We start from the raw sequence: 11,914 nt of genomic DNA on the forward strand, positions 1-11,914 counted from the left end.
TCCTCTCAGTTCTATCAGTTTTCACTTCATGTATTTTGAAGGTCTGCTGTGTGGTGGATACCCACATAGGATTCCTATATCTTATTGGTGCATTGACCCTTTTATCATTATATGCTATTCCTCTCTTTCTCTGGTAATAGTCTTTGCTCTGAATACTACTTTATCTGGTGTTGATATAGGTACTCCTGCTTTCTTTCCAGTAATGTTTGCATGATATAACTTGTTTCATCCTTTTTTCCCAATATGCCTATGTTGTTTTATTTGAAATAAGTTTCTTGTAGATACCATATTGGCGGATCAGGTCTTTTAATCCACTCAAATTGTCTTTTTTTTTTTTTGAGATGGAGTCTCACTCTGTCACCCAGGCTGGTGTGCAGTGGCACAATCTTGGCTCGCTGCAACCTCTGTTTCCCAGGTTCAAGAGATTCTCCTGCCTCAGCCTCCCAAGTAGCTGGGGTTACATCACCACACCTGGTTAATTTTTGTATTTTTATCAGAGACAGGGTTTCACCACCTTGGCCAGGCTGGTCTTAAACTCCTGATTTTCGGTGATCTGCCCACCTCGGCCTCCCAGAGTGCTGGGATTATAGGTTTGAGCCACTGTGCCCAGCCTTCAAACTATCTTTTAATTATTGTATTTAGGTTATTTACATTTAGTGTAATTATTGCTATGTTAGGACTTAAGTATACTATTTGTTATCTGTTTGTTCTCTCTGATTTTCATTTCTCTGTTTTCTTTTTTTCTGCCTTCCTATAGGTTGCTTAAGTATAATTTAGTATTCTATTTTATCTATATTGTTTTTGAGTTTATCCTTTTGTATACTTTTTATTGATTGTTAAATATTTATTACATAGACATTATATCACATTTTACCAGTTTGAGTGAAGTATAAAAACCTTATTTTTCCTATGTTCCCTTACCCTTCCTCATTTTTGGGGAAACTGAAAGTGGGCGGCTCCCACAGCAGGGGCAGTGGTGGAGACGGCGGCAGGAGCAGAGCCTTGTGGGGACAGGCCATGGGTCCTCTAAACAAGGAAAGATGCTGGGAGGAGATCTGGTTTCAAAGATGCTATGAGCTGTTCTGCAGTCTCATAAGAATGGAATAGCATTGCCCCCACTCCAAGCAGAGTGCAGTTCTTTAACTGGAGACTAGATCGCCTCTAAACAGCCAGGTTTCCCTATGCTAGAAGCCTGTCTGAGAAGTATGCCAGCAGTGGTCAGGATAGAGACTAGTAGATCCGGAGAGATTACGTGCTATGCCATGGCCTGCATAGAAATGGCAAGAATTGCTCAGCTTGTGGCTCATCAGAGAAGTTCTAAAAGGAAAACCGGGCGTCAAGTTAATTGTCAGACGAGAGTGAAGAAAACCATGCCATTTTTTCTAGATGGAGAACCAAAAGTAACCCTCAGACAACCAGGATTTGCTTCTAATTTTTCTATTGGCAAAAAACCTAATCCAGCAGTATTAAGAGACAAAGGAAACTGCTGGAGTAAGTCTGATGCTGAAACGTCTCCTTACACATTACACACAATTCTTGGAAATGAAACATTCAAAGACATCCCAGTGCAAAGGCATGTGACTGTGTCCAACAACAACAGGTATAGCCCAAAGGTGTCCCTTCGACCACCTTTGCAGATGCATCTCTCAAGAACCTCTGCTAAGGAAATGTGTGATAATTTCAATCAAACTGTTGAAAAACCCAATGTCGCGCCTCCCACCTCTTTTATGTATAAAATGGATGAGGTTCAAAACCACAAAAGCAAACACTAAACAAGCATAACAATGGCATTTGGATATCTAAGCTTCCACATTTTTACCAAGAGTGATACAAAGAAGACCTTAATCAGGGAATTTTACAACAATTTGAACACTGGCCTCATATTTGCACTGTGAAGAAACCTTCCAGTGGTGGCCAAGATTTACTTCTTTATCCAGCTAAGAGAAAGCAGCTTTTGAGATGTGAACTGGACACTGAGAAAGTACCTCCATCCTCACTATCTGCTCCCAAACAAACAGCACCGTTGAAAGGGTGTCCACCAGTTACACCAGGAGACTTTAAAGAAAAAGAGGCAGAGCTGCTGATGAAATACACAACTGGCCTTTGGGCTAGTGCACTCCGGAAAGCATTTGAGGAAATATACAAAGTGAAATTCCCTGAGGATGCCTTAAAAAAATCTTGCCTCACTTTCCGATGGATGTACCATAGACTACATTTCAAGAAATCTCCAGAAGGCCATTCTCTATGCTAAAACTTCCATTGCCCACTGAAAAAATCCAAAAGGATGCAAGGAAAGAACATGGTGATCATGATATCAAGGTGTCATTGAACAAGAGTATTTGCAGATAGAAGAAAACATTACTGAAAGTGCTAATACCTTTATGGAGGACGTAACAGTTCCTCCTTTAATGATTCCAACTGAAGCACCACCATCTGTATTGGTGGTTAAACTGAGCAACACAAATGAAGTGGTTATCAGGTATGTGGGCAAAGACTATTCTGCTGTTCAGGAATTAATGGAAGATGAGATGAAGGAATATTACAGTAAGAATCCTAAGGTCATGCCAGTCCAGGCTGTGCATGTTAGCTTAAGTGTTTTTTCTACATATGTTAAGAACCATATTTGACATATACTTTTTGCTTCAACTGTCAAACTAATTTAGGAACCTCAAGAGGAGAAGAAAAACATTTTGTATTTATCCATATATTTACTCTTTCCATGATTATTTTTTTTCCTTTATGATGTTGCAAAATTCCTTCAAATTATCTTTTTCTGTTCTGAGAAGTTTCTAGTTATTCTTTTAGAATAAGTTTACTGGTGAAAACTATTTTTTAGTTTTACTCTATCTGATAATGCCTTTATTTTCCCTTAATTCTTAAATTATTTTTAGCTGGGTATAGAATTTTATGTTGACACTTTCTTTCAGCACTTCCACAACATAGTGTCCCTTCCTCTGGCCTCCATAGTTTCTCCTTATAAATCTGTTGTAATTTGGCCGGGCACGGTGGCTCAAGCCTGTAATCCCAGCACTCTGGGAGGCCGAGGCGGGTGGATAATGAGGTCAAGTGATCGAGACCATCCTGGTCAACATGGTGAAACCCCGTCTCTACTCAAAATACAAAAAAAATTAGCTGGGCATGGTGGTGTGCGCCTGTAATCCCAGCTACTCGGGAGGCTGAGGCAGGAGAATTGCCTGAACCCAGGAGGCGGAGGTTGCGGTGAGCTGAGATCGCGCCATTGCACTCCAGCCTGGGTAACAAGGGCGAAACTCCGTCTCAAAAATAAATAAATAAATAAATAAATCTGTTGTAATTCAAATTTTTTCCAATACAACTAGTGTATCTTTTCTCTCTCACTGCTTTCAAGATTTTTTCTTTGTCTTTTCATTTCCAAAAGTTTCATAAGTTTGACTGTGATGTATCTTGATGTAAATTTGTTTGGGTTTATCTTGTTTGTGGTTTGCTCAGTATCTTCAATCTGTAGGTTAGGGTAGTTTTCAGCCATTATTTATTCTAATACTTTTTGAGCTCTGTCCTCTTAATCTTCTCCTTTTAGAACTCTGATAACAAGAATGTCCCATAATTCCCTGAGGTTTGTTTTTTTGTTTTTGTTTTTTAAATATTTTTCTCTCTCTTGTTCAGATTGGGTAATTTTTTTGTTTTTGTTTTTTTTTGAGACAGAGTCTCGCTCCGCCACTGAGAGCCAGGCTGGAATGCAGTGGCGAGACCTCAGCTCATTGCAACCTATGCCTCCCAGGTTCAAGCAATTCTCCTGCCTCAGCCTCCCAAGTAGCTGGGACTACAGGTGCGTGTCACCATGCCCAGCTAATTTTTGTATTTTTAGTAGAGAGAGGGTTTCACCACGTTGGCCAGAATGGTCTCGATCTCTCGACTTCGTGATCCACCCACCTCAGCCTCCCAAAGTGCTGGGATTACAGGCGTGAGCCACCATGCTTGGCCCAGATTGGGTAATTTCTATTGTCCTATCTTCAAGTTCATCATTTCTTTCCTCTGTCCTTTCTATTCTGTGTTGAGTTCATTCTATGAGGTTTTTTTTTCTTTAATTTTAGCTATTATAATTTTTAGCTCTAAATTTTCCATTTATCTTTTTGCATATCTTTTATTTCTTTGCTCATATAATACTGCCTATTTTGTATTTGTTTGAAGCATGTTTGTAATGCTCACTGAAACATATGATGATTTCTTTAAGACTTTTACCAGATAATTCTAACATTACTGTCATTTCAGTGTTAGGATATATTTATTATCTTTTTTTCATTCAGTTTGAGTTTGTCTTTATTCTTGGTATAAGTGATTTTCTATTAAAACCTAGATATTTGTGTATTATATTGAGATTTGGGATCTTATTTAAATTTCTTGGAAAGGAAAGTGGAGGTGGGGAGTAAGTTGCCTCATTACTGCCACATCAGGCCATGTTTCAGGTTAACACCTGGCTCCCATTGACACCTGAGGGGAGGGGCTACTCATTACTGGTAGGTGGCTGCTTCACATTCAACCTCTATTCCTGGCTGGAAGGGGTAGAAGAACCTTACTACTGCTCCTGGCTTGGTCTGACATTATGTTGGAGAAGTGACTGAGATGAAAGCTTTGTCTCCAATGGGTCTCCTTTGAGGCCACCCCAGAAGGAAGGGGCAGAGCCATCTCATTACCACTGGGTAGGTGTGGAAATCCATATGGTCTCCAAGAGGCTGCATGAGAGGGATGAAAGTTCCATCTCCCTACTCAGTTTTCTCTCTGACACTAGTTCAGTGAAAGAAGAGAGGTGGAGGTTGGTGCTACTGCCATTACAGCCTGGGCCGGTGCGAGCCTATGCCTCCTCTTCAGCTTTCATTGGGAATGAGGCTAACTTTTTTTTTGTGGTATCTGGCTGTAGCGGAGCAGTTATTGTCTAATCATTGCCTCATTGTCATATATATATATATATATATAAATTTTTTAAATAGAGATGGTGTCTTGCTATGTTGCCCAGCAGGCTGGTCTTGAACTCCTGGCCTCAAGCTATCCATCCACCTTCACCTCCCAAAGTTCTGGAATTACAAGCGTGAACCACCACGTCCAGCCTGTCTAATCATTACCTGTCTCCTTAGCTACCCATCTCTCATTCCTTCAGCTGGAGAGAGAGGCTTTTGGGAATTTTTGCTTTGTTTTGTTTGGCATGCACTCATTAGTATTTCTGGATTATGAGCTTCTTTAGCTACAAGTCTGGGGTATGTGAGTCAAAAGGAAAACCCAGGGAACACATCACCTCTGGTCCTGTGGTCTGCAGCCAGTCAGCCTTCCCCACCTTTCAGAGTCATCATATGCTTGTTTAATATGTAGAGTCTAGGGTTTGTAGTTGTACTTAGTGAAAGTAATAGGGAATAGTACAGTCATTCTATCTTCACAGAAGTGGATTTTTTTTTTTTGAAAGAAACTGCAGTAAGCTACTATAAACACAAGAGGTCTCTTCTAACACACACTTTTGTTTTTTACTCAACGGCTCATTTTTAGTATTCTCCAACTAATTCTGAAGCATTAATTTGTCATTGTATTTTTAATTCTTAAATATCCAAATTTTCTCCCTACTCATTTTGAAAAAAAATTAGCTTTAGCTCATTATTTTCTCAAGTTTATGTTATTCAATAGGAGAGACTATGAGCCTGAGAAAAATGTGACATTATTATTATTATTGATTCACATTAATCAGTGTATTTTTGACATTTTGCATTCATTAAAGTCTTTGAAGGAAATATATCATTGCATTCAAAGACGTTACATTCTAAAAATACAAAGTAAAATGTAAAATAAGATTAAAGAATTTTGAAATTATGCCATTTTAGTTAGGAAGTATAAGTTCTAGTGATCTATTGCATAACAAGGTGACTATAGTTAGCAATAATGTATTGTATATTTCAAAATTGCTAAGAGTAGTTTATAAATGTGAACTCTACAGAGAAATGATAAGCCTGTGAGGTGAGGAATATGTTAATTAGCCTGGTCTGTTCATTCCACAATGCACACATACATTAAGACATCATTGTATCACACAAATATTATGCAATTTTTACTGTCAATTTAAAATAAAAATGAAAAAAAATTGAAACTAGTTTGATTATTCACATATCTTTCACACACAAAGAAGCATTCATTAAAAATCTAAATTGTTCCCACACTGTGAAGATAAATGCAATTTACAATAGACAATGTTTCCCATTTTATCAATATTGGTAGCTGGAGTGAGACAACGTATGTTTGAATTCTTGAATCTGTAAACTTGTGTTTATTAAATGTAAACACAAAAATGAGTTAAATGTTGCAATAGGAAATACTGGACATCCTTGGGACTATTCTAATTGATTGTTAGCTCCCACTGGCAATGTTGCTGCTCATAACCTCTCATCCACATTCTTTCATCTTCTCTCTGGATAGAATGATCAATCTTTTCAAGTGTCACCACAGAAGTTTAAATTGGAACGCTTAGCGCCTTTGGAAATGTAGATTACCATTCCAGTTCAAGTGCAGGTGAAGGTCATAAACTGCTTCTCCAACTCCACCCTCTGTAAGCCTTTGGCCATCTAATAATTTAAAACCAATTTCTTTCCATTCAGATAGAGAGACATTCCCAGGACCTCTGACCAGCAAGCAGCATTTTACTACTAAATCACTTCTGCATTTAAAAATTAAAAATTACCATAACAAAACACGGATGCCATTTCAAACCAAGCATTTTAACCTGGGTGCATTTGGGAGCAAAAACAGTAAGGTAAAAAAAAAAAACAACTTTCTTCCAATAGAAAGCATTTTACTTTCTTATTATGCAGATTTAGTGGTCACGAGAGTTGAGAAAAAGGAAAAAAGATCAACAATCTGCATAATGAAAGCATCCCCTGCTGTGAACTCTGAAAGGGATATATATGAAACAAGGGCAAACTTCCTTGCTACGCACTCAGGGGCATGTTCCTATAGATTACAACAGGAATGATGCCTGCTGGGGTTTTCCAGGGCCTTCTAATTCTGCCATTTACTGACTGCTGCCTCTACTCGGTTTACTTATCCATAGAAAGAATACCTGCCTTATATGATTCGGGAAGCTCTCTGAGGCATGAATGGGCTAGATGTGAGCAGGACATTGAAAGTCCAAGACAATAGTTAAGTCTCGTTTTACTTCATAAGCGACGTTTTTTTCAAAGCCAGAAGAGATGTAACTGAGGCTTGATGGTAAGCCACAGTTTCCTGGCAGGATGTGGGGGGAGGTGTTTGGAGAAAAGAGAACAACATATAAGAAAGCAGAGCAGACTCAAATAGCAGAGCCCAGGAAGCACAAGGGGTGTTTGTAGAGCCAGAGCCAGAGAAGAGATTGAAAAAGTAAACAGGATCTTGACCATAAGCAACCTCATTTATTTGTAAGAAATTTCTTTTATCCTTAAGTGACAGGAGCCTGCTAAGTGCTTCTAGAGAGTCAAATGAATAGATTAACATTTAAGAAAATTCTTACTAGTGGTTTCTGGAAGATCAACTGAAGGGAGGTGATCTAGAGGTCAAGAGATAAATTAGAAGCCAGCCTGTAGAAAAGAAATGACGAAATCCTAAGCTAAGGCAGAGCTGGTCGGATTGGAAATGTGGAAGATGTTGAATGGAGAGAACTTTGAATTAATATGGTGGTTGTGTTGGAGAAAGAGAAAAGGTGAATTAAGAATGACTTTCAGATCTTCTGATGTTGAAACCTGGATAGAAGTTTGATGCTTTGTTTTGTGTTTAATATTGTCTTTTCGTAAATCTCTAAGAAAATATCCAATTTTCATTTCAGTGTTTCATTCATATATACAATTTTCCTAAGATGTATGAAGCCAAAGCACGACTGTGTACTTGTAATTTGTGTGAGGTTGTGAACCTTTACAGCCTGATGTTTTATAGATGATAGATAGATAGATAGATGGATAGATAGATAGATGATAGATAGATAGATAGAAGTGTTGACCCTTGAACGACATGGGTTTAAAGTATGCTAGTGCACTTGTATCTGTATTTTCTTCTGCTTCTGCCACCCTCAAGATAGCAAGACCAACCTCCCTCATCCTCCTCCTCCTCAACCTTCTCAACATGAGGATGATGAGAATGAAGGCCTTTGTGAGAGACCACTTGCATTTAATGAATAATAAATATATTTTTTCTGTTATTTTCTTGTTTTAATTTTATTTATTCTTTCTTTCTTTAGTTTTTGAGACAGGGTCTCACTCTTTCCCTGGGTTGGAGTGCAGGGGTGCAATCATAGCTCATTGCAGCCTCCAACTCCTGGGCTCAAGCAATCCTCTCACCTCAGCCTCCTGAGTAGATAGGAAGACAGTAGACACATGCTACTGCACCTGGATAATTTTTTAATTTTTTGTAGAGATGGTGATATGGTTTGGCTGTGTCCTCACCCAAATCTCATCTTGAATTGCAGTTCCCATAATCCCCACATGTCATGGGAGGGACCTAGTGAGATGTAATTGAATCATGGGGTGGTTATCCCTATGCTTCTGTTCTTGTGATAGTAAGTTCTCATCAGATCTGATGGTTTTATAAGGGACTTCCCCCTTTGCTTGGCACTCATTCAGTCCTTCTCCTGCTGTCCTGTGAAGAGGTGCTTTCCACCATGATTGTAAGTTTCCTGAGGTATCCCCAGCTATGCAGAACTGTGAGTCAATTAAACCTCTTTCCTTTATAAATTATCCAGTATCCAGCAGTTCTCTATAACAGCGTGAGAATGGACTAATTTAAATAATTTAAAATAGAAGCATTTTACGACGTCTTGCTTCTATTTTTAAATTATTTTCAAATGCCAGATGCACACATATACAGGTGACCTTTGAACAATGCAGGAGCTAGGGGCACCAACCCATCACACAGTCAAAAATCTGTGTATAATTTTTGACTCCCCACAGGCTTATACAAATCAATAAACACACATTTTGTATGCTATATGAATGAAGTATGCCTAGTTTACTGTATTCTCACAATAAAGTAAGCTAGAGAAAAGAAAATGTTATTAAGAAAAGCATGCCTGGCTGGACACAGTAGCTTATGCTTGAACCTGGGAGGCGGAGGTTGCAGTGAGCTGAGATCGCGCCATTGCACTCCACCCTGGGCAACAAGCATGAAACCCTGTCCAAAAAAAAAGTCTATAAATGAATCAAAGCAGTTCAAACCTGTGTTGTTCATTGATCAACTACATTTCAAAGGAAAACACATTGACTTTGGATTTTGAATTAGCACCACTTTCTGCAAGAAGACAATAAAGTGTCATTTTTAGTACATGCAGGAAAAGAAAGTGTGAGCTGAGCATTTTTACATCCAAACTGAGTTTCCAGTGCAAGAGCATTCCCATAAATCTTTCCTTACTAATCTACTAGAGAGCTAACTGCAGACAACCAAAACAACCCGAGAGAACAGTGATGTAAGGATGGTGAAACACAGCTAAGGTTGTGAGCCTGGCCACTGCATTCCAGGAAATCTCTATAATTTTGCATCAGACCACAAACTCCTGTCTTATTTCAAGCAAAGAATTTCTGGTTTTAGTGGATCTGATATTTCTACTTTAGATGCAGACAACTGGGCCAACCGTCACCAGATTTCTAGGGAAATACATTCCTGGAAGATTCAGGATGCATTTCAAAGTATGAAAGCAACATTTTGGTTACCTGTATTAGTGAATTATCTATTGCTATCTAATAAATTACCCCAACACATAGTAACTTAAAAACAACAAGTAGTTTCTGTGCTCAGTCATCTGGGAGCAGCTTATCTGGGTGGTTCTAGCTCAGGGTCTCTCATGATGCTACAGACAAAGTGTCATCCAGGCCACGAGTCATCTGAAGGCTTGGCTGGGGCTGAAACACACAGTCTTTCCAAGCTCACCCACATGGTCGTTAGCAGCCTCAGTTCTTCACCCTATGGGCCTGCGCACAGACAGCCTGAGTGGCCTGCATGGACTCCTGGTGTGGCTGCTGCTCTCCCCCAGAGCTTTCATCCAAAAGAAAAGCAGGAGTTCAAAACAAAAGTTTTTATCGAAAAAAAAAATGCTTATAAACGGACCAACACAGTTCAAACCTGTGCTGTTCGATGATCAACTGTGCTTAAAACGAAAAGAAACACAGATTGTCATTTGATTTTGAGTTAGCACTACCTTAAGCACGAAATCTTTTTGTAACCTAATCTTAGAAGTTACGTACTATCACTTCTGATGTATTCTATTTGTCCAACAGACCCCCATCCAGCATGGGAAAAGTCAGAAGGGTATCGATCCAGGAAACAGGCACCACGGAATGCATTTTGGGGGTCAGAGATGTAAATATCTCAAAGTTGTGCAATGGAAAGGAGGGGCATCCAAGTTCAAACCAAGACCTATCAGACTCCAGAAACTGTTCTCTTTGTAATATATTCAAACCAAGGCAGAATGTGGATTACGATCTTTCTAGATCTGGATCTTTCTCTAATAATTAAACTACGAGAAACATAGGATGAATTTTTCTAAGAGTCATATATATATACTTTTAACAGATGAGTGTGTCTTACCTTTCAAGTGATTCTGGATGTCCACAAACAACTTCAGTGTGCAACCCTGAAGCTTAGCTGCCTGTCACTCTCAAATTTTTCACACATGTGATTCACACCTATTTGTTTTTAATAAGAAAGAATCAAAATGGTCTGGATAACTGGAACCCACCCTAAACTTTAAGGCAGCAGTTCTTAACCTTATATGTGGACACATTTCATTATATAATATGAAAAAGCCCCACATGCTTTAAAATATTCCAGCAATCTCAGTAGAAAAGTCTTTAACTATTGGGGAGTTGTCAAGTTTATAGTGGCAAATACCAGTTTTTTGAAATTCTAATGTTCACTTGAAAGCTTTAATTTTATTATTGACAGTTGTCAGTCAGTTAAAAAACTTAACTTGCTTGGACATAGCAGCCCACACCTTCAAGCCCATCACTTTGGGAGTCCGAGGCAGGAGGATCACTTGAGCTCAGGAGTTTGAGACCAGCCTGGGCAACTTAGTAAGATCTTTTATCTACTAAAAATAATAATAATAATAATAAAAATTAGGGAGGTATGATAATGCCCACCTGCAGTCCCAGCTACTCAGGAGGCTGAGGTGGGAGAATCGCTTGATTCTGCAAGTGAGGCGAGATCACGCCACTGCACTCCAGCCTGGATGACAGAGTGAGACCCTGTCTCTAAAAAAAAAAAAAAAAAACCTACCAAATATCCAAACCTGAAAAACCAGTCATTCTTCTGGAAAATATGTTTTCTTAAAAAAAAAAAAGCAACTAGTTCAGTTTACATTAAATCAAGAAAACTACTTTTTCTTGAGACAATTATTCTCCTTTGGTATGCTGCAGAAGTGTTTTATTTCTATTTTCCACTTCTTCAGCCAGAATATTAATTAGACATGACTCAAGGGAAATAATTTATTTTATTATTTTATTTTTTAAAGACAGGGTTTCACCATGTTGGTCAGGCTGGTCTTGAACTCCCGACCTCAGGTGATCTGCCCACCTTGGCCTCCAAGTGCTTGGATTACAGGCGTGAGCCACCACTCCTGGCCTGCTTTTTTATGTATTTACTTTATTTTATTTTATTTTAAATTTAACAACAATTTTAAAAGTTTTACCGCTTTATCAAGGATCGGTATGTTTCTGTGGGTTTGACTAGAAGTGCGTGGATGGTGAAAAATACCATGACTGCTAGTTCAGTTTGGCATCCCTGCTTTGATTAATGTTAAGGTTCCAGCAGTTTTACCCACCATTGCTTTTGTGTTATCAATGCAAATGTCAATACAATAAATTAAAAAAAAAAAAACAGCTGGGCCTGATGGCTGGCACCTATAATCCCAGCTACTCAGGAGGCTGAGGTGGGAGAATGGCTTGAA

General features: G+C 38.8%; 1 pseudogene; it reads left to right on the top strand.

Annotated features, from left to right (window-relative positions):
- Positions 1-1,040: 1,040 nt before the first annotated feature.
- On the top strand, positions 1,041-2,627 carry LOC100397355 (tudor domain-containing protein 7 pseudogene; annotated as a pseudogene).
- Positions 2,628-11,914: the final 9,287 nt, after the last annotated feature.

The sequence above is a fragment of the Callithrix jacchus genome, chromosome 3 (genome assembly GCF_049354715.1).
Source record: "Callithrix jacchus isolate 240 chromosome 3, calJac240_pri, whole genome shotgun sequence".
In the NCBI taxonomy this organism is placed as follows: domain Eukaryota; kingdom Metazoa; phylum Chordata; class Mammalia; order Primates; family Cebidae; genus Callithrix; species Callithrix jacchus.